The sequence below is a fragment of the Hemiscyllium ocellatum genome, unplaced genomic scaffold (assembly GCF_020745735.1).
Source record: "Hemiscyllium ocellatum isolate sHemOce1 unplaced genomic scaffold, sHemOce1.pat.X.cur. scaffold_2060_pat_ctg1, whole genome shotgun sequence".
Lineage (NCBI taxonomy): Eukaryota > Metazoa > Chordata > Chondrichthyes > Orectolobiformes > Hemiscylliidae > Hemiscyllium > Hemiscyllium ocellatum.
The window spans coordinates 32,406-55,113 of record NW_026867960.1 but is presented as its reverse complement, the minus strand read 5'-3'; the positions used below and the strand labels follow the sequence as shown (position 1 = coordinate 55,113).

Genomic DNA, 22,708 nt, shown 5'->3' with positions numbered 1-22,708 from the left:
CACTCACAGATACATTTGTAGCTGAAAAGAGTCTGAGAAGATAGCCTCAGCTTACCATTGATTTTTATCCGGATTGATGAGCTATCATTATTTGTTGCGAAATTGATATTGTAGCCGGCACATCCAAGCAGCCGTGCGAGTCGGAGAGGGATCATGGAACCCATTTCACGTGACTTTCCATCTGTTGTCATGCAGGAGCTCAATTGGAAATGCAAGAAAATGGGGCTGCAGCGCAGCTGGTAGTGTGGCCGAGCGGTCTAAGGCGCTGGATTAAGGCTCCAGTCTCAACAGGGGCGTGGGTTCGAATACCACCACTGCCATTTCTACTGTTCAGTTGCAACGACACAGCTTGTTAAAATGCCGTTTCCATTCCCGCTGTACTTCTGTTCACAAAAAAATTTGATTTGCTTCCCGGGGAATTAAATGTGTAGTGGGAAAGTGCCAAATTGTCTATGCTGTCTTGATCGTGTTCGCTTCCCGCGTGGAAAATTGCAGAACAGCTCTACTGTTGCTTTATGTTCCAAGCATGTTGAGATTTTACTGGAACCGAATGGAGACTGCTATTTCATCGCTGTTGTGAAACAAAGTCCTGCGGTGAGTCGATTCATCGTTACTTGGCTTTCTGGCGAATGGGAAAATCGTTCCGATGAATTTTGTTGTCATATGTTATTGAATTTCTCCAATTTCCTTCGTTTCCGTCCCGGAGACACCGGAAGGGAAAGGTAATCTAATCGAGACTGTGATTGGTGAAATTCACTTTTTGTGGCCTATTCTTATTATGTTCTTTCTTTCTCTCTTTTCAGCATTGTCTGTGATATGGTGGTGCACTGAGGCTCAAGTATCATTGAAAGAGTAGTTTGGAATTGCCCTGATGTTAGTTGTGAGATTACTTTATGGCTCATGCCCTCGGAGTGTCTCACATTTAGCATTCATGCTCACTGTATCTGAAAATGCATTTGGTTTGCCAGTTTTGTTTGTGTTGCGTGTCAAATGTTTTCTGTTTTGCGATTCGTTCAATACATTACGAATTAACAAGCTTTCTGAGATAATTTCCAGCTGCAAAAACTCCTCAACTGAGAATCTGGGAAAATTTCCCAGAGTATGGTCAGTCGGAGCAAAAGTAAGGAAGTCCTTCGTTTCTGCAGTGTTTCACAATACTACCTTTCCAGTGAGCAGTCGAACAGACTAAAGATTGTGCCACAGACTGCGACGGCCATCTCGGCTAAAAAGCTATCCTTTTAAAGCTGGTGTAAGCAACACAACGTGTTATGTTCTTTCTTTCTCTCTTTTCAGCATTGTCTGTGATATGGTGGTGCACTGAGGCTCAAGTATCTCTTGTCCGGTGTGTTTCATGTTCCGTGTAAACGTGAAAGTTGTCCTGTTTCGAGCAATGGGTGAAATCATTTAGCAAAGTAAGAATCGAAATTGCAGTAATGTCAAGCAGTTCATGGTTATTTGACCAAATCATAAGCGAACATGTTTGCTCACGCACTCACAGATACATTTGTAGCTGAAAAGAGTCTGAGAAGATAGCCTCAGCTTACCATTGATTTTTATCCGGATTGATGAGCTATCATTATTTGTTGCGAAATTGATATTGTAGCCGGCACATCCAAGCAGCCGTGCGAGTCGGAGAGGAATCATGGAACCCATTTCACGTGACTTTCCATCTGTTGTCATGCAGGAGCTCATTTGGAAATGCAAGAAAATGCGGTTGTAGCGCAGCTGGTAGTGTGGCCGAGCGGTCTAAGGCGCTGGATTAAGGCTCCTGTCTCGACCGGGGCGTGGGTTCGAATACCACCACTGCCATTTCAACTGCTCAGTTGCAACGACGCAGCTTGTTAAAATGACGTTTCCATTCCCGCTGTACTTCTGTTCACTAAAAAATTTGATTTGCTTCCCGGGGAATTAAATGTGTAGTGGGAAAGTGCCAAATTGTCTATGCTGTCTTGATCGTGTTTGCCTCCGCGTGGAAAATTGCAGAACAGCTCTACTGTTGCTTTATGTTCCAAGCATGTTGAGATTTTACTGGAACCGAATGGAGACTGCTATTTCATCGCTGTTGTGAAACAAAGTCCTGCGGTGAGTCGATTCATCGTTACTTGGCTTTCTGGCGAATGGGAAAATCGTTCCGATGAATTTTGATGTCATATGTTATTGAATTTCTCCAATTTCCTTCGTTTCCGTCCCGGAGACACCGGAAGGGAAAGGTAATCTAATCGAGACTGTGATTGGTGAAATTCACTTTTTGTGGCCTATTCTTATTATGTTCTTTCTTTCTCTCTTTTCAGCATTGTCTGTGATATGGTGGTGCACTGAGGCTCAAGTATCATTGAAAGAGTAGTTTGGAATTGCCCTGATGTTAGTTGTGAGATTACTTCATGGCTCATGCCCTCGGAGTGTCTCACATTTAGCATTCATGCTCACTGTATCTGAAAATGCATTTGGTTTGCCAGTTTTGTTTGTGTTGCGTGTCAAATGTTTTCTGTTTTGCGATTCGTTCAATACATTACGAATTAACAGGCTTTCTGAGATAATTTCCAGCTGCAAAAACTCCTCAACTGAGAATCTGGGAAAATTTCACAGAGTATGGTCAGTCGGAGCAAAAGTAAGGAAGTCCTTCGTTTCTGCAGTGTTTCACAATACTACCTTTCCAGTGAGCAGTCGAACAGACTAAAGATTGTGCCACAGACTGCGACGGCCATCTCGGCTAAAAAGCTATCCTTTTAAAGCTGGTGTAAGCAACACAACGTTATTGGGCTACACCGGGTGAAAACAGATACTTCGGTGTATCTCGTCCATGCATACACACAGCCAAAATTAAACAACTCCCATGAAACAACGAGCATTTGGAAACAGAAAGGTGAAAGGTAGAATGTCTTCAACTTTCAGTGTCGGATACCACTGAGCTGCAGCGGGGCGGCTGTGGGCTTGTTTCTGTAGCATAGTGATCAGCACGTTCACCTTCTGCAAGATAGGTTCCCGCGGTCGAAACTGTTTTGTTCTTCATCTGCAGCCTTTTACATGGACAAGAACGGAGCTTTCCTGCTTGCTTTCCCATCTGCAAACCTGCCTCGAATTTGCTTGAACAAATCTGCTCTCGTAGTGAAATGCAATGCATTTCCATTTGAGTACTGTGCAGAGCATTGTAAGATATTCTACAAACTGCTTCTGATCATGTGCCATTCAGTTGGAGAGTGTACTTACCGATCCTTCCACGAAGAGCAATACTGCATTTGCATTCCTTGCTGAGGCGGCCCGGTTCAAAGACAGGGAAGAAGGTGATGCGCTGGTGTCACAGTGCACCACGGATTCCTGAACTATTCTGTCTGCCAAATGTACCCCAAAGTCGTATCTGAAAGGCCTCATTTGAAAGCTGTCTGTCGTTATTCAAGTGCGAGAATTGGCACCAGAGGTCCTGAATCATGTTTGGAGCAGTTCGCACGTTAGCGGCTCATTCAATCAGCAACAGCAATGAAAGAAATTGCACTCTCAGAGGAAGCTCTGGACCTGTGCTTTCAAAGCTAGTATTAAGGTGCGCCCCGAGATCTAAGCCATTTTGGAATTTAAACGGAGGAATCGACAAAGAGGCTGCAGAATAACATCGCATCCTTTTGCTTTTCTTTAAATCACTGATGAGCAGGAAACTGTCAACGGGGAGAGCGACTGGGAAAGTGAGGCAGTTGCAGCTCTGGTGAAACTCCTTCTTTTGGAGTCACTCAGCAACAAGAGGCGTGAAGGTGACTCAGGCGTGAGAGCTCTTCACATCGAGAACAAAAAGCAATCAAGTGCAGTTAGCACCTCTCCCGGAGTGGGGGGTGGGGTGAGATAATTAGCTTTTGATTTCAGTTACTATGTTCAAAAACTGCCTTTTAAATTGAGGTGAACAGAAACTGCATTTCTAATAAGCACCATGGAATTTAGCAAGATTTATTGAGTCGCTTCTCGTCGATTCCCACGCAGGTTTCCAACTCAGTTGTATCGATGTGGCTCATGTCCAGGTGTGAACATCCCTGCAGCCAATTGCACGGTTTAGGTAAAGGCAAGGAAAGTGGCATCTCGAACTGGCCCCGAGGTCAGAGCATCCTCACACTGTGATCTGTCGTTCTCGGATTGTAATGCTACCTCCGCTTTTAGGCTGGAGAACATTCTTTGGGACTCTTATTCTGCAAAACAGACACAGTGACTGAAACTATGCTGTACGGTATGATGTGGAACACGGCCTGCTCAGCTTTGTGCATTTTCCCTGTAGTCCGGTGTGTTTCATGTTCCGTGTAAACTTGAAAGTTGTCCTGTTTCGAGCAATGGGTGAAATCATTTAGCAAAGTAAGAATCGAAATTGCAGTAATGTCAAGCAGTTCATGGTTATTTGACCAAATCATAAGCGAACATGTTTGCTCACGCACTCACAGATACATTTGTAGCTGAAAAGAGTCTGAGAAGATAGCCTCAGCTTACCATTGATTTTTATCCGGATTGATGAGCTATCATTATTTGTTGCGAAATTGATATTGTAGCCGGCACATCCAAGCAGCCGTGCGAGTCGGAGAGGAATCATGGAACCCATTTCACGTGACTTTCCATCTGTTGTCATGCAGGAGCTCAATTGGAAATGCAAGAAAATGGGGCTGCAGCGCAGCTGGTAGTGTGGCCGAGCGGTCTAAGGCGCTGGATTAAGGCCCAGTCTCGACAGGGGCGTGGGTTCGAATCCCACCACTGCCATTTCTACTGTTCAGTTGCAACGACACAGCTTGTTAAAATGCCGTTTCCATTCCCGCTGTACTTCTGTTCACATAAAAATTTGATTTGCTTCCCGGGGAATTAAATGTGTAGTGGGAAAGTGCCAAATTGTCTATGCTGTCTTGATCGTGTTCGCCTCCCGCGTGGAAAATTTCAGAACAGCTCTACTGTTGCTTTATGTTCCAAGCATGTTGAGATTTTACTGGAACCGAATGGAGACTGCTATTTCATCGCTGTTGTGAAACAAAGTCCTGCGGTGAGTCGATTCATCGTTACTTGGCTTTCTGGCGAATGGGAAAATCGTTCCGATGAATTTTGATGTCATATGTTATTGAATTTCTCCAATTTCCTTCGTTTCCGTCCCGGAGACACCGGAAGGGAAAGGTAATCTAATCGAGACTGTGATTGGTGAAATTCACTTTTTTGGCCTATTCTTATTATGTTCTTTCTTTCTCTCTTTTCAGCATTGTCTGTGATATGGTGGTGCACTGAGGCTCAAGTATCATTGAAAGAGTAGTTTGGAATTGCCCTGATGTTAGTTGTGAGATTACTTTATGGCTCATGCCCTCGGAGTGTCTCACATTTAGCATTCATGCTCACTGTATCTGAAAATGCATTTGGTTTGCCAGTTTTGTTTGTGTTGCGTGTCAAATGTTTTCTGTTTTGCGATTCGTTCAATACATTACGAATTAACAGGCTTTCTGAGATAATTTCCAGCTGCAAAAACTCCTCAACTGAGAATCTGGGAAAATGTCACAGAGTATGGTCAGTCGGAGCAAAAGTAAGGAAGTCCTTCGTTTCTGCAGTGTTTCACAATACTACCTTTCCAGTGAGCAGTCGAACAGACTAAAGATTGTGCCACAGACTGCGACGGCCATCTCGGCTAAAAAGCTATCCTTTTAAAGCTGGTGTAAGCAACACAACGTTATTGGGCTACACCGGGTGAAAACAGATACTTCGGTGTATCTCGTCCATGCATACCACACAGCCAAAATTAAACAACTCCCATGAAACAACGAGCATTTGGAAACAGAAAGGTGAAAGGTAGAATGTCTTCAACTTTCAGTGTCGGATACCACTGAGCTGCAGCGGGGCGGCTGTGGGCTTGTTTCTGTAGCATAGTGATCAGCACGTTCACCTTCCGCAAGATAGGTTCCCGCGGTCGAAACTGTTTTGTTCTTCATCTGCAGCCTTTTACATGGACAAGAACGGAGCTTTCCTGCTTGCTTTCCCATCTGCAAACCTGCCTTCGAATTTGCTTGAACAAATCTGCTCTCGTAGTGAAATGCAATGCATTTCCATTTGATTACTGTGCAGAGCATTGTAAAGATATTCTACAAACTGCTTCTGATCATGTGCCATTCAGTTGGAGAGTGTACTTACCGATCCTTCCACGAAGAGCAATACTGCATTTGCATTCCTTGCTGAGGCGGCCCGGTTCAAAGACAGGGAAGAAGGTGATGCGCTGGTGTCACAGTGCACCACGGATTCCTGAACTATTCTGTCTGCCAAATGTACCCCAAAGTCGTATCTGAAAGGCCTCATTTGGAAGCTGTCTGTCGTTATTCAAAGTGCGAGAATTGGCACCAGAGGTCCTGAATCATGTTTTGGAGCAGTTCGCACGTTAGCGGCTCATTCAATCAGCAACAGCAATGAAAGAAATTGCACTCTCAGAGGAAGCTCTGGACCTGTGCTTTCAAAGCTAGTATTAAGGTGCGCCCCGAGATCTAAGCCATGTTGGAATTTAAACGGAGGAATCGACAAAGAGGCTGCAGAATAACATCGCATCCTTTTGCTTTTCTTTAAATCACTGATGAGCAGGAAAATGTCAACGGGGAGAGCGACTGGGAAAGTGAGGCAGTTGCAGCTCTGGTGAAACTCCTTCTTTTGGAGTCACTCAGCAACAAGAGGCGTGAAGGTGACTCAGGCGTGAGAGCTCTTCACATCGAGAACAAAAAGCAATCAAGTGCAGTTAGCACCTCTCCCGGAGTGGGGGTGGGGTGAGATAATTAGCTTTTGATTTCAGTTACTATGTTCAAAAACTGCCTTTTAAATTGAGGTGAACAGAAACTGCATTTCTAATAAGCACCATGGAATTTAGCAAGATTTATTGAGTCGCTTCTCGTCGATTCCCACGCAGGTTTCCAACTCAGTTGTATCGATGTGGCTCATGTCCAGGTGTGAACATCCCTGCAGCCAATTGCACGGTTTAGGTAAAAGGCAAGGAAAGTGGCATCTCGAACTGGCCCCGAGGTCAGAGCATCCTCACACTGTGATCTGTCGTTCTCGGATTGTAATGCTACCTCCGCTTTTAGGCTGGAGAACATTCTTTGGGACTCTTATTCTGCAAAACAGACACAGTGACTGAAACTATGCTGCACGGTATGATGTGGAACACGGCCTGCTCAGCTTTGTGCATTTTCCCTGTAGTCCGGTGTGTTTCATGTTCCGTGTAAACGTGAAAGTTGTCCTGTTTCGAGCAATGGGTGAAATCATTTAGCAAAGTAAGAATCGAAATTGCAGTAATGTCAAGCAGTTCATGGTTATTTGACCAAATCATAAGCGAACATGTTTGCTCACGCACTCACAGATACATTTGTAGCTGAAAAGAGTCTGAGAAGATAGCCTCAGCTTACCATTGATTTTTATCCGGATTGATGAGCTATCATTATTTGTTGCGAAATTGATATTGTAGCCGGCACATCCAAGCAGCCGTGCGAGTCGGAGAGGGATCATGGAACCCATTTCACGTGACTTTCCATCTGTTGTCATGCAGGAGCTCAATTGGAAATGCAAGAAAATGGGGCTGCAGCGCAGCTGGTAGTGTGGCCGAGCGGTCTAAGGCGCTGGATTAAGGCTCCAGTCTCAACAGGGGCGTGGGTTCGAATCCCACCACTGCCATTTCTACTGTTCAGTTGCAACGACACAGCTTGTTAAAATGCCGTTTCCATTCCCGCTGTACTTCTGTTCACAAAAAATTTGATTTGCTTCCCGGGGAATTAAACGTGTAGTGGGAAAGTGCCAAATTGTCTATGCTGTCTTGATCGTGTTCGCCTCCCGCGTGGAAAATTGCAGAACAGCTCTACTGTTGCTTTATGTTCCAAGCATGTTGAGATTTTACTGGAACCGAATGGAGACTGCTATTTCATCGCTGTTGTGAAACAAAGTCCTGCGGTGAGTCGATTCATCGTTACTTGGCTTTCTGGCGAATGGGAAAATCGTTCCGATGAATTTTGATGTCATATGTTATTGAATTTCTCCAATTTCCTTCGTTTCCGTCCCGGAGATACCGGAAGGGAAAGGTAATCTAATCGAGACTGTGATTGGTGAAATTCACTTTTTGTGGCCTATTCTTATTATGTTCTTTCTTTCTCTCTTTTCAGCATTGTCTGTGATATGGTGGTGCACTGAGGCTCAAGTATCATTGAAAGAGTAGTTTGGAATTGCCCTGATGTTAGTTGTGAGATTACTTTATGGCTCATGCCCTCGGAGTGTCTCACATTTAGCATTCATGCTCACTGTATCTGAAAATGCATTTGGTTTGCCAGTTTTGTTTGTGTTGCGTGTCAAATGTTTTCTGTTTTGCGATTCGTTCAATACATTACGAATTAACAGGCTTTCTGAGATAATTTCCAGCTGCAAAAACTCCTCAACTGAGAATCTGGGAAAATTTCACAGAGTATGGTCAGTCGGAGCAAAAGTAAGGAAGTCCTTCGTTTCTGCAGTGTTTCACAATACTACCTTTCCAGTGAGCAGTCGAAAAGACTAAAGATTGTGCCACAGACTGCGACGGCCATCTCGGCTAAAAAGCTATCCTTTTAAAGCTGGTGTAAGCAACACAACGTGTTATGTTCTTTCTTTCTCTCTTTTCAGCATTGTCTGTGATATGGTGGTGCACTGAGGCTCAATATCTCTTGTCCGGTGTGTTTCATGTTCCGTGTAAACGTGAAAGTTGTCCTGTTTCGTGCAATGGGTGAAATCATTTAGCAAAGTAAGAATCGAAATTGCAGTAATGTCAAGCAGTTCATGGTTATTTGACCAAATCATAAGCGAACATGTTTGCTCACGCACTCACAGATACATTTGTAGCTGAAAAGAGTCTGAGAAGATAGCCTCAGCTTACCATTGATTTTTATCCGGATTGATGAGCTATCATTATTTGTTGCGAAATTGATATTGTAGCCGGCACATCCAAGCAGCCGTGCGAGTCGGAGAGGGATCATGGAACCCATTTCACGTGACTTTCCATCTGTTGTCATGCAGGAGCTCAATTGGAAATGCAAGAAAATGGCGCTGCAGCGCAGCTGGTAGTGTGGCCGAGCGGTCTAAGGCGCTGGATTAAGGCTCCAGTCTCGACAGGGGCGTGGGTTCGAATCCCACCACTGCGATTTCTACTGTTCAGTTGCAACGACACAGCTTGTTAAAATGCCGTTTCCATTCCCGCTGTACTTCTGTTCACAAAAAAATTTGATTTGCTTCCCGGGGAATTAAATGTGTAGTGGGAAAGTGCCAAATTGTCTATGCTGTCTTGATCGTGTTCGCTTCCCGCGTGGAAAATTGCAGAACAGCTCTACTGTTGCTTTATGTTCCAAGCATGTTGAGATTTTACTGGAACCGAATGGAGACTGCTATTTCATCGCTGTTGTGAAACAAAGTCCTGCGGTGAGTCGATTCATCGTTACTTGGCTTTCTGGCGAATGGGAAAATCGTTCCGATGAATTTTGTTGTCATATGTTATTGAATTTCTCCAATTTCCTTCGTTTCCGTCCCGGAGACACCGGAAGGGAAAGGTAATCTAATCGAGACTGTGATTGGTGAAATTCACTTTTTGTGGCCTATTCTTATTATGTTCTTTCTTTCTCTCTTTTCAGCATTGTCTGTGATATGGTGGTGCACTGAGGCTCAAGTATCATTGAAAGAGTAGTTTGGAATTGCCCTGATGTTAGTTGTGAGATTACTTTATGGCTCATGCCCTCGGAGTGTCTCACATTTAGCATTCATGCTCACTGTATCTGAAAATGCATTTGGTTTGCCAGTTTTGTTTGTGTTGCGTGTCAAATGTTTTCTGTTTTGCGATTCGTTCAATACATTACGAATTAACAGCTTTCTGAGATAATTTCCAGCTGCAAAAACTCCTCAACTGAGAATCTGGAAAATTTCACAGAGTATGGTCAGTCGGAGCAAAAGTAAGGAAGTCCTTCGTTTCTGCAGTGTTTCACAATACTACCTTTCCAGTGAGCAGTCGAACAGACTAAAGATTGTGCCACAGACTGCGACGGCCATTTCTGCTAAAAAGCTATCCTTTTAAAGCTGGTGTAAGCAACACAACGTGTTATGTTCTTTCTTTCTCTCTTTTCAGCATTGTCTGTGATATGGTGGTGCACTGAGGCTCAATATCTCTTGTCCGGTGTGTTTCATGTTCCGTGTAAACGTGAAAGTTGTCCTGTTTCGAGCAATGGGTGAAATCATTTAGCAAAGTAAGAATCGAAATTGCAGTAATGTCAAGCAGTTCATGGTTATTTGACCAAATCATAAGCGAACATGTTTGCTCACGCACTCACAGATACATTTGTAGCTGAAAAGAGTCTGAGAAGATAGCCTCAGCTTACCATTGATTTTTATCCGGATTGATGAGCTATCATTATTTGTTGCGAAATTGATATTGTAGCCGGCACATCCAAGCAGCCGTGCGAGTCGGAGAGGGATCATGGAACCCATTTCACGTGACTTTCCATCTGTTGTCATGCAGGAGCTCAATTGGAAATGCAAGAAAATGGGCGCTGCAGCGCAGCTGGTAGTGTGGCCGAGCGGTCTAAGGCGCTGGATTAAGGCTCCAGTCTCGACAGGGGCGTGGGTTCGAATCCCACCACTGCCATTTCTACTGTTCAGTTGCAACGACACAGCTGGTTAAAATGCCGTTTCCATTCCCGCTGTACTTCTGTTCACAAAAAATTTGATTTGCTTCCCGGGGAATTAAATGTGTAGTGGGAAAGTGCCAAATTGTCTATGCTGTCTTGATCGTGTTCGCCTCCCGCGTGGAAAATTGCAGAACCGCTCTACTGTTGCTTTATGTTCCAAGCATGTTGAGATTTTACTGGAACCGAATGGAGACTGCTATTTCATCGCTGTTGTGAAACAAAGTCCTGCGGTGAGTCGATTCATCGTTACTTGGCTTTCTGGCGAATGGGAAAATCGTTCCGATGAATTTTGATGTCATATGTTATTGAATTTCTCCAATTTCCTTCGTTTCCGTCCCGGAGACACCGGAAGGGAAAGGTAATCTAATCGAGACTGTGATTGGTGAAATTCACTTTTTGTGGCCTATTCTTATTATGTTCTTTCTTTCTCTCTTTTCAGCATTGTCTGTGATATGGTGGTGCACTGAGGCTCAAGTATCATTGAAAGAGTAGTTTGGAATTGCCCTGATGTTAGTTGTGAGATTACTTTATGGCTCATGCCCTCGGAGTGTCTCACATTTAGCATTCATGCTCACTGTATCTGAAAATGCATTTGGTTTGCCAGTTTTGTTTGTGTTGCGTGTCAAATGTTTTCTGTTTTGCGATTCGTTCAATACATTACGAATTAACAGCTTTCTGAGATAATTTCCAGCTGCAAAAACTCCTCAACTGAGAATCTGGGAAAATTTCACAGAGTATGGTCAGTCGGAGCAAAAGTAAGGAAGTCCTTCGTTTCTGCAGTGTTTCACAATACTACCTTTCCAGTGAGCAGTCGAACAGACTAAAGATTGTGCCACAGACTGCGACGGCCATCTCGGCTAAAAAGCTATCCTTTTAAAGCTGGTGTAAGCAACACAACGTTATTGGGCTACACCGGGTGAAAACAGATACTTCGGTGTATCTCGTCCATGCATACCACACAGCCAAAATTAAACAACTCCCATGAAACAACGAGCATTTGGAAACAGAAAGGTGAAAGGTAGAATGTCTTCAACTTTCAGTGTCGGATACCACTGAGCTGCAGCGGGGCGGCTGTGGGCTTGTTTCTGTAGCATAGTGATCAGCACGTTCACCTTCCGCAAGATAGGTTCCCGCGGTCGAAACTGTTTTGTTCTTCATCTGCAGCCTTTTACATGGACAAGAACGGAGCTTTCCTGCTTGCTTTCCCATCTGCAAACCTGCCTTCGAATTTGCTTGAACAAATCTGCTCTCGTAGTGAAATGCAATGCATTTCCATTTGATTACTGTGCAGAGCATTGTAAAGATATTCTACAAACTGCTTCTGATCATGTGCCATTCAGTTGGAGAGTGTACTTACCGATCCTTCCACGAAGAGCAATACTGCATTTGCATTCCTTGCTGAGGCGGCCCGGTTCAAAGACAGGGAAGAAGGTGATGCGCTGGTGTCACAGTGCACCACGGATTCCTGAACTATTCTGTCTGCCAAATGTACCCCAAAGTCGTATCTGAAAGGCCTCATTTGGAAGCTGTCTGTCGTTATTCAAAGTGCGAGAATTGGCACCAGAGGTCCTGAATCATGTTTTGGAGCAGTTCGCACGTTAGCGACTCATTCAATCAGCAACAGCAATGAAAGAAATTGCACTCTCAGAGGAAGCTCTGGACCTGTGCTTTCAAAGCTAGTATTAAGGTGCGCCCGAGATCTAAGCCATGTTGGAATTTAAACGGAGGAATCGACAAAGAGGCTGCAGAATAACATCGCATCCTTTTGCTTTTCTTTAAATCACTGATGAGCAGGAAAATGTCAACGGGGGAGAGCGACTGGGAAAGTGAGGCAGTTGCAGCTCTGGTGAAACTCCTTCTTTTGGAGTCACTCAGCAACAAGAGGCGTGAAGGTGACTCAGGCGTGAGAGCTCTTCACATCGAGAACAAAAAGCAATCAAGTGCAGTTAGCACCTCTCCCGGAGTGGGGGTGGGGTGAGATAATTAGCTTTTGATTTCAGTTACTATGTTCAAAAACTGCCTTTTAAATTGAGGTGAACAGAAACTGCATTTCTAATAAGCACCATGGAATTTAGCAAGATTTATTGAGTCGCTTCTCGTCGATTCCCACGCAGGTTTCCAACTCAGTTGTATCGATGTGGCTCATGTCCAGGTGTGAACATCCCTGCAGCCAATTGCACGGTTTAGGTAAAAGGCAAGGAAAGTGGCATCTCGAACTGGCCCCGAGGTCAGAGCATCCTCACACTGTGATCTGTCGTTCTCGGATTGTAATGCTACCTCCGCTTTTAGGCTGGAGAACATTCTTTGGGACTCTTATTCTGCAAAACAGACACAGTGACTGAAACTATGCTGCACGGTATGATGTGGAACACGGCCTGCTCAGCTTTGTGCATTTTCCCTGTAGTCCGGTGTGTTTCATGTTCCGTGTAAACGTGAAAGTTGTCCTGTTTCGAGCAATGGGTGAAATCATTTAGCAAAGTAAGAATCGAAATTGCAGTAATGTCAAGCAGTTCATGGTTATTTGACCAAATCATAAGCGAACATGTTTGCTCACGCACTCACAGATACATTTGTAGCTGAAAAGAGTCTGAGAAGATAGCCTCAGCTTACCATTGATTTTTATCCGGATTGATGAGCTATCATTATTTGTTGCGAAATTGATATTGTAGCCGGCACATCCAAGCAGCCGTGCGAGTCGGAGAGGGATCATGGAACCCATTTCACGTGACTTTCCATCTGTTGTCATGCAGGAGCTCAATTGGAAATGCAAGAAAATGGGGCTGCAGCGCAGCTGGTAGTGTGGCCGAGCGGTCTAAGGCGCTGGATTAAGGCTCCAGTCTCGACAGGGGCGTGGGTTCGAATCCCACCACTGCCATTTCTACTGTTCAGTTGCAACGACACAGCTTGTTAAAATGCCGTTTCCATTCCCGCTGTACTTCTGTTCACAAAAAAATTTGATTTGCTTCCCGGGGAATTAAATGTGTAGTGGGAAAGTGCCAAATTGTCTATGCTGTCTTGATCGTGTTCGCTTCCCGCGTGGAAAATTGCAGAACAGCTCTACTGTTGCTTTATGTTCCAAGCATGTTGAGATTTTACTGGAACCGAATGGAGACTGCTATTTCATCGCTGTTGTGAAACAAAGTCCTGCGGTGAGTCGATTCATCGTTACTTGGCTTTCTGGCGAATGGGAAAATCGTTCCGATGAATTTTGTTGTCATATGTTATTGAATTTCTCCAATTTCCTTCGTTTCCGTCCCGGAGACACCGGAAGGGAAAGGTAATCTAATCGAGACTGTGATTGGTGAAATTCACTTTTTGTGGCCTATTCTTATTATGTTCTTTCTTTCTCTCTTTTCAGCATTGTCTGTGATATGGTGGTGCACTGAGGCTCAAGTATCATTGAAAGAGTAGTTTGGAATTGCCCTGATGTTAGTTGTGAGATTACTTTATGGCTCATGCCCTCGGAGTGTCTCACATTTAGCATTCATGCTCACTGTATCTGAAAATGCATTTGGTTTGCCAGTTTTGTTTGTGTTGCGTGTCAAATGTTTTCTGTTTTGCGATTCGTTCAATACATTACGAATTAACAAGCTTTCTGAGATAATTTCCAGCTGCAAAAACTCCTCAACTGAGAATCTGGGAAAATTTCCCAGAGTATGGTCAGTCGGAGCAAAAGTAAGGAAGTCCTTCGTTTCTGCAGTGTTTCACAATACTACCTTTCCAGTGAGCAGTCGAACAGACTAAAGATTGTGCCACAGACTGCGACGGCCATCTCGGCTAAAAAGCTATCCTTTTAAAGCTGGTGTAAGCAACACAACGTGTTATGTTCTTTCTTTCTCTCTTTTCAGCATTGTCTGTGATATGGTGGTGCACTGAGGCTCAAGTATCTCTTGTCCGGTGTGTTTCATGTTCCGTGTAAACGTGAAAGTTGTCCTGTTTCGAGCAATGGGTGAAATCATTTAGCAAAGTAAGAATCGAAATTGCAGTAATGTCAAGCAGTTCATGGTTATTTGACCAAATCATAAGCGAACATGTTTGCTCACGCACTCACAGATACATTTGTAGCTGAAAAGAGTCTGAGAAGATAGCCTCAGCTTACCATTGATTTTTATCCGGATTGATGAGCTATCATTATTTGTTGCGAAATTGATATTGTAGCCGGCACATCCAAGCAGCCGTGCGAGTCGGAGAGGAATCATGGAACCCATTTCACGTGACTTTCCATCTGTTGTCATGCAGGAGCTCAATTGGAAATGCAAGAAAATGCGGTTGTAGCGCAGCTGGTAGTGTGGCCGAGCGGTCTAAGGCGCTGGATTAAGGCTCCTGTCTCGACCGGGGCGTGGGTTCGAATACCACCACTGCCATTTCAACTGTTCAGTTGCAACGACGCAGCTTGTTAAAATGCCGTTTCCATTCCCGCTGTACTTCTGTTCACAAAAAATTTGATTTGCTTCCCGGGGAATTAAATGTGTAGTGGGAAAGTGCCAAATTGTCTATGCTGTCTTGATCGTGTTCGCCTCCCGCGTGGAAAATTGCAGAACAGCTCTACTGTTGCTTTATGTTCCAAGCATGTTGAGATTTTACTGGAACCGAATGGAGACTGCTATTTCATCGCTGTTGTGAAACAAAGTCCTGCGGTGAGTCGATTCATCGTTACTTGGCTTTCTGGCGAATGGGAAAATCGTTCCGATGAATTTTGATGTCATATGTTATTGAATTTCTCCAATTTCCTTCGTTTCCGTCCCGGAGACACCGGAAGGGAAAGGTAATCTAATCGAGACTGTGATTGGTGAAATTCACTTTTTGTGGCCTATTCTTATTATGTTCTTTCTTTCTCTCTTTTCAGCATTGTCTGTGATATGGTGGTGCACTGAGGCTCAAGTATCATTGAAAGAGTAGTTTGGAATTGCCCTGATGTTAGTTGTGAGATTACTTCATGGCTCATGCCCTCGGAGTGTCTCACATTTAGCATTCATGCTCACTGTATCTGAAAATGCATTTGGTTTGCCAGTTTTGTTTGTGTTGCGTGTCAAATGTTTTCTGTTTTGCGATTCGTTCAATACATTACGAATTAACAGGCTTTCTGAGATAATTTCCAGCTGCAAAAACTCCTCAACTGAGAATCTGGGAAAATTTCACAGAGTATGGTCAGTCGGAGCAAAAGTAAGGAAGTCCTTCGTTTCTGCAGTGTTTCACAATACTACCTTTCCAGTGAGCAGTCGAACAGACTAAAGATTGTGCCACAGACTGCGACGGCCATCTCGGCTAAAAAGCTATCCTTTTAAAGCTGGTGTAAGCAACACAACGTTATTGGGCTACACCGGGTGAAAACAGATACTTCGGTGTATCTCGTCCATGCATACCACACAGCCAAAATTAAACAACTCCCATGAAACAACGAGCATTTGGAAACAGAAAGGTGAAAGGTAGAATGTCTTCAACTTTCAGTGTCGGATACCACTGAGCTGCAGCGGGGCGGCTGTGGGCTTGTTTCTGTAGCATAGTGATCAGCACGTTCACCTTCCGCAAGATAGGTTCCCGCGGTCGAAACTGTTTTGTTCTTCATCTGCAGCCTTTTACATGGACAAGAACGGAGCTTTCCTGCTTGCTTTCCCATCTGCAAACCTGCCTTCGAATTTGCTTGAACAAATCTGCTCTCGTAGTGAAATGCAATGCATTTCCATTTGATTACTGTGCAGAGCATTGTAAAGATATTCTACAAACTGCTTCTGATCATGTGCCATTCAGTTGGAGAGTGTACTTACCGATCCTTCCACGAAGAGCAATACTGCATTTGCATTCCTTGCTGAGGCGGCCCGGTTCAAAGACAGGGAAGAAGGTGATGCGCTGGTGTCACAGTGCACCACGGATTCCTGAACTATTCTGTCTGCCAAATGTACCCCAAAGTCGTATCTGAAAGGCCTCATTTGGAAGCTGTCTGTCGTTATTCAAAGTGCGAGAATTGGCACCAGAGGTCCTGAATCATGTTTTGGAGCAGTTCGCACGTTAGCGGCTCATTCAATCAGCAACAGCAATGAAAGAAATTGCACTCTCAGAGGAAGCTCTGGACCTGTGCTTTCAAAGCTAGTATTAAGGTGCGCCCCGAGATCTAAGCCATGTTGGAATTTAAACGGAGGAATCGACAAAGAGGCTGCAGAATAACATCGCATCCTTTTGCTTTTCTTTAAATCACTGATGAGCAGGAAAATGTCAACGGGGAGAGCGACTGGGAAAGTGAGGCAGTTGCAGCTCTGGTGAAACTCCTTCTTTTGGAGTCACTCAGCAACAAGAGGCGTGAAGGTGACTCAGGCGTGAGAGCTCTTCACATCGAGAACAAAAAGCAATCAAGTGCAGTTAGCACCTCTCCCGGAGTGGGGGGTGGGGTGAGATAATTAGCTTTTGATTTCAGTTACTATGTTCAAAAACTGCCTTTTAAATTGAGGTGAACAGAAACTGCATTTCTAATAAGCACCATGGAATTTAGCAAGATTTATTGAGTCGCTTCTCGTCGATTCCCACGCAGGTTTCCAACTCAGTTGTATCGATGTGGCTCATGTCCAGGTGTGAACATCCCTGCAGCCAATTGCACGGTTTAGGTAAAAGGCAAGGAAAGTGGCATCTCGAACTGGCCCCGAGGTCAGAGCATCCTCACACTGTGATCTGTCGTTCTCGGATTGTAATGCTACCTCCGCTTTTAGGCTGGAGAACATTCTTTGGGACTCTTATTCTGCAAAACAGACACAGTGACTGAAACTATGCTGCACGGTATGATGTGGAACACGGCCTGCTCAGCTTTGTGCATTTTCCCTGTAGTCCGGTGTGTTTCATGTTCCGTGTAAACTTGAAAGTTGTCCTGTTTCGAGCAATGGGTGAAATCATTTAGCAAAGTAAGAATCGAAATTGCAGTAATGTCAAGCAGTTCATGGTTATTTGACCAAATCATAAGCGAACATGTTTGCTCACGCACTCACAGATACATTTGTAGCTGAAAAGAGTCTGAGAAGATAGCCTCAGCTTACCATTGATTTTTATCCGGATTGATGAGCTATCATTATTTGTTGCGAAATTGATATTGTAGCCGGCACATCCAAGCAGCCGTGCGAGTCGGAGAGGAATCATGGAACCCATTTCACGTGACTTTCCATCTGTTGTCATGCAGGAGCTCAATTGGAAATGCAAGAAAATGGGGCTGCAGCGCAGCTGGTAGTGTGGCCGAGCGGTCTAAGGCGCTGGATTAAGGCTCCAGTCTCGACAGGGGCGTGGGTTCGAATCCCACCACTGCCATTTCTACTGTTCAGTTGCAACGACACAGCTTGTTAAAATGCCGTTTCCATTCCCGCTGTACTTCTGTTCACAAAAAATTTGATTTGCTTCCCGGGGAATTAAATGTGTAGTGGGAAAGTGCCAAATTGTCTATGCTGTCTTGATCGTGTTCGCCTCCCGCGTGGAAAATTGCAGAACAGCTCTACTGTTGCTTTATGTTCCAAGCATGTTGAGATTTTACTGGAACCGAATGGAGACTGCTATTTCATCGCTGTTGTGAAACAAAGTCCTGCGGTGAGTCGATTCATCGTTACTTGGCTTTCTGGCGAATGGGAAAATCGTTCCGATGAATTTTGATGTCATATGTTATTGAATTTCTCCAATTTCCTTCGTTTCCGTCCCGGAGACACCGGAAGGGAAAGGTAATCTAATCGAGACTGTGATTGGTGAAATTCACTTTTTGTGGCCTATTCTTATTATGTTCTTTCTTTCTCTCTTTTCAGCATTGTCTGTGATATGGTGGTGCACTGAGGCTCAAGTATCATTGAAAGAGTAGTTTGGAATTGCCCTGATGTTAGTTGTGAGATTACTTTATGGCTCATGCCCTCGGAGTGTCTCACATTTAGCATTCATGCTCACTGTATCTGAAAATGCATTTGGTTTGCCAGTTTTGTTTGTGTTGCGTGTCAAATGTTTTCTGTTTTGCGATTCGTTCAATACATTACGAATTAACAGGCTTTCTGAGATAATTTCCAGCTGCAAAAACTCCTCAACTGAGAATCTGGGAAAATGTCACAGAGTATGGTCAGTCGGAGCAAAAGTAAGGAAGTCCTTCGTTTCTGCAGTGTTTCACAATACTACCTTTCCAGTGAGCAGTCGAACAGACTAAAGATTGTGCCACAGACTGCGACGGCCATCTCGGCTAAAAAGCTATCCTTTTAAAGCTGGTGTAAGCAACACAACGTTATTGGGCTACACCGGGTGAAAACAGATACTTCGGTGTATCTCGTCCATGCATACCACACAGCCAAAATTAAACAACTCCCATGAAACAACGAGCATTTGGAAACAGAAAGGTGAAAGGTAGAATGTCTTCAACTTTCAGTGTCGGATACCACTGAGCTGCAGCGGGGCGGCTGTGGGCTTGTTTCTGTAGCATAGTGATCAGCACGTTCACCTTCCGCAAGATAGGTTCCCGCGGTCGAAACTGTTTTGTTCTTCATCTGCAGCCTTTTACATGGACAAGAACGGAGCTTTCCTGCTTGCTTTCCCATCTGCAAACCTGCCTTCGAATTTGCTTGAACAAATCTGCTCTCGTAGTGAAATGCAATGCATTTCCATTTGATTACTGTGCAGAGCATTGTAAAGATATTCTACAAACTGCTTCTGATCATGTGCCATTCAGTTGGAGAGTGTAGTTACCGATCCTTCCACGAAGAGCAATACTGCATTTGCATTCCTTGCTGAGGCGGCCCGGTTCAAAGACAGGGAAGAAGGTGATGCGCTGGTGTCACAGTGCACCACGGATTCCTGAACTATTCTGTCTGCCAAATGTACCCCAAAGTCGTATCTGAAAGGCCTCATTTGGAAGCTGTCTGTCGTTATTCAAAGTGCGAGAATTGGCACCAGAGGTCCTGAATCATGTTTTGGAGCAGTTCGCACGTTAGCGACTCATTCAATCAGCAACAGCAATGAAAGAAATTGCACTCTCAGAGGAAGCTCTGGACCTGTGCTTTCAAAGCTAGTATTAAGGTGCGCCCCGAGATCTAAGCCATGTTGGAATTTAAACGGAGGAATCGACAAAGAGGCTGCAGAATAACATCGCATCCTTTTGCTTTTCTTTAAATCACTGATGAGCAGGAAAATGTCAACGGGGAGAGCGACTGGGAAAGTGAGGCAGTTGCAGCTCTGGTGAAACTCCTTCTTTTGGAGTCACTCAGCAACAAGAGGCGTGAAGGTGACTCAGGCGTGAGAGCTCTTCACATCGAGAACAAAAAGCAATCAAGTGCAGTTAGCACCTCTCCCGGAGTGGGGGGTGGGGTGAGATAATTAGCTTTTGATTTCAGTTACTATGTTCAAAAACTGCCTTTTAAATTGAGGTGAACAGAAACTGCATTTCTAATAAGCACCATGGAATTTAGCAAGATTTATTGAGTCGCTTCTCGTCGATTCCCACGCAGGTTTCCAACTCAGTTGTATCGATGTGGCTCATGTCCAGGTGTGAACATCCCTGCAGCCAATTGCACGGTTTAGGTAAAAGGCAAGGAAAGTGGCATCTCGAACTGGCCCCGAGGTCAGAGCATCCTCACACTGTGATCTGTCGTTCTCGGATTGTAATGCTACCTCCGCTTTTAGGCTGGAGAACATTCTTTGGGACTCTTATTCTGCAAAACAGACACAGTGACTGAAACTATGCTGCACGGTATGATGTGGAACACGGCCTGCTCAGCTTTGTGCATTTTCCCTGTAGTCCGGTGTGTTTCATGTTCCGTGTAAACGTGAAAGTTGTCCTGTTTCGAGCAATGGGTGAAATCATTTAGCAAAGTAAGAATCGAAATTGCAGTAATGTCAAGCAGTTCATGGTTATTTGACCAAATCATAAGCGAACATGTTTGCTCACGCACTCACAGATACATTTGTAGCTGAAAAGAGTCTGAGAAGATAGCCTCAGCTTACCATTGATTTTTATCCGGATTGATGAGCTATCATTATTTGTTGCGAAATTGATATTGTAGCCGGCACATCCAAGCAGCCGTGCGAGTCGGAGAGGGATCATGGAACCCATTTCACGTGACTTTCCATCTGTTGTCATGCAGGAGCTCAATTGGAAATGCAAGAAAATGGGGCTGCAGCGCAGCTGGTAGTGTGGCCGAGCGGTCTAAGGCGCTGGATTAAGGCTCCAGTCTCGACAGGGGCGTGGGTTCGAATCCCACCACTGCCATTTCTACTGTTCAGTTGCAACGACACAGCTTGTTAAAATGCCGTTTCCATTCCCGCTGTACTTCTGTTCACAAAAAAATTTGATTTGCTTCCCGGGGAATTAAATGTGTAGTGGGAAAGTGCCAAATTGTCTATGCTGTCTTGATCGTGTTCGCCTCCCGCGTGGAAAATTGCAGAACAGCTCTACTGTTGCTTTATGTTCCAAGCATGTTGAGATTTTACTGGAACCGAATGGAGACTGCTATTTCATCGCTGTTGTGAAACAAAGTCCTGCGGTGAGTCGATTCATCGTTACTTGGCTTTCTGGCGAATGGGAAAATCGTTCCGATGAATTTTGATGTCATATGTTATTGAATTTCTCCAATTTCCTTCGTTTCCGTCCCGGAGACACCGGAAGGGAAAGGTAATCTAATCGAGACTGTGATTGGTGAAATTCACTTTTTGTGGCCTATTCTTATTATGTTCTTTCTTTCTCTCTTTTCAGCATTGTCTGTGATATGGTGGTGCACTGAGGCTCAAGTATCATTGAAAGAGTAGTTTGGAATTGCCCTGATGTTAGTTGTGAGATTACTTTATGGCTCATGCCCTCGGAGTGTCTCACATTTAGCATTCATGCTCACTGTATCTGAAAATGCATTTGGTTTGCCAGTTTTGTTTGTGTTGCGTGTCAAATGTTTTCTGTTTTGCGATTCGTTCAATACATTACGAATTAACAGGCTTTCTGAGATAATTTCCAGCTGCAAAAACTCCTCAACTGAGAATCTGGGAAAATTTCACAGAGTATGGTCAGTCGGAGCAAAAGTAAGGAAGTCCTTCGTTTCTGCAGTGTTTCACAATACTACCTTTCCAGTGAGCAGTCGAAAAGACTAAAGATTGTGCCACAGACTGCGACGGCCATCTCGGCTAAAAAGCTATCCTTTTAAAGCTGGTGTAAGCAACACAACGTGTTATGTTCTTTCTTTCTCTCTTTTCAGCATTGTCTGTGATATGGTGGTGCACTGAGGCTCAATATCTCTTGTCCGGTGTGTTTCATGTTCCGTGTAAACGTGAAAGTTGTCCTGTTTCGTGCAATGGGTGAAATCATTTAGCAAAGTAAGAATCGAAATTGCAGTAATGTCAAGCAGTTCATGGTTATTTGACCAAATCATAAGCGACATGTTTGCTCACGCACTCACAGATACATTTGTAGCTGAAAAGAGTCTGAGAAGATAGCCTCAGCTTACCATTGATTTTTATCCGGATTGATGAGCTATCATTATTTGTTGCGAAATTGATATTGTAGCCGGCACATCCAAGCAGCCGTGCGAGTCGGAGAGGGATCATGGAACCCATTTCACGTGACTTTCCATCTGTTGTCATGCAGGAGCTCATTGGAAATGCAAGAAAATGGCGCTGCAGCGCAGCTGGTAGTGTGGCCGAGCGGTCTAAGGCACTGGATTAAGGCTCCAGTCTCGACAGGGGCGTGGGTTCGAATCCCACCACTGCCGTTTCTACTGTTCAGTTGCAACGACACAGCTTGTTAAAATGCCGTTTCCATTCCCGCTGTACTTCTGTTCACAAAAAAATTTGATTTGCTTCCCGGGTAATTAAATGTGTAGTGGGAAAGTGCCAAATTGTCTATGCTGTCTTGATCGTGTTCGCTTCCCGCGTGGAAAATTGCAGAACAGCTCTACTGTTGCTTTATGTTCCAAGCATGTTGAGATTTTACTGGAACCGAATGGAGACTGCTATTTCATCGCTGTTGTGAAACAAAGTCCTGCGGTGAGTCGATTCATCGTTACTTGGCTTTCTGGCGAATGGGAAAATCGTTCCGATGAATTTTGTTGTCATATGTTATTGAATTTCTC

At 44.3% G+C, this 22,708-nt stretch overlaps 9 non-coding genes across 9 annotated transcripts; all 9 read left to right on the top strand.

The window, feature by feature from the left end:
* Window positions 1–238: 238 nt before the first annotated feature.
* On the top strand, window positions 239–320 carry trnal-aag (transfer RNA leucine (anticodon AAG)). The gene has a single exon. It is a non-coding gene; the product is annotated as a tRNA-Leu (tRNA).
* Window positions 321–4,641: 4,321 nt separating this feature from the next.
* Window positions 4,642–4,722, top strand: trnal-aag (transfer RNA leucine (anticodon AAG)). Its single transcript is given in 2 exon segments — window positions 4,642–4,679; window positions 4,686–4,722. It is a non-coding gene; the product is annotated as a tRNA-Leu (tRNA).
* Window positions 4,723–7,559: 2,837 nt separating this feature from the next.
* Window positions 7,560–7,641, top strand: trnal-aag (transfer RNA leucine (anticodon AAG)). Its single transcript has one exon. It is a non-coding gene; the product is annotated as a tRNA-Leu (tRNA).
* A 1,405-nt stretch (window positions 7,642–9,046) lies between these two features.
* Window positions 9,047–9,128, top strand: trnal-aag (transfer RNA leucine (anticodon AAG)). The gene has a single exon. It is a non-coding gene; the product is annotated as a tRNA-Leu (tRNA).
* A 1,405-nt stretch (window positions 9,129–10,533) lies between these two features.
* On the top strand, window positions 10,534–10,615 carry trnal-aag (transfer RNA leucine (anticodon AAG)). The gene has a single exon. It is a non-coding gene; the product is annotated as a tRNA-Leu (tRNA).
* A 2,836-nt stretch (window positions 10,616–13,451) lies between these two features.
* trnal-aag (transfer RNA leucine (anticodon AAG)) lies at window positions 13,452–13,533 on the top strand. The gene has a single exon. It is a non-coding gene; the product is annotated as a tRNA-Leu (tRNA).
* Window positions 13,534–17,860: 4,327 nt separating this feature from the next.
* On the top strand, window positions 17,861–17,942 carry trnal-aag (transfer RNA leucine (anticodon AAG)). The gene has a single exon. It is a non-coding gene; the product is annotated as a tRNA-Leu (tRNA).
* Window positions 17,943–20,780: 2,838 nt separating this feature from the next.
* Window positions 20,781–20,862, top strand: trnal-aag (transfer RNA leucine (anticodon AAG)). Its single transcript has one exon. It is a non-coding gene; the product is annotated as a tRNA-Leu (tRNA).
* A 1,404-nt stretch (window positions 20,863–22,266) lies between these two features.
* trnal-aag (transfer RNA leucine (anticodon AAG)) lies at window positions 22,267–22,348 on the top strand. Its single transcript has one exon. It is a non-coding gene; the product is annotated as a tRNA-Leu (tRNA).
* Window positions 22,349–22,708: the final 360 nt, after the last annotated feature.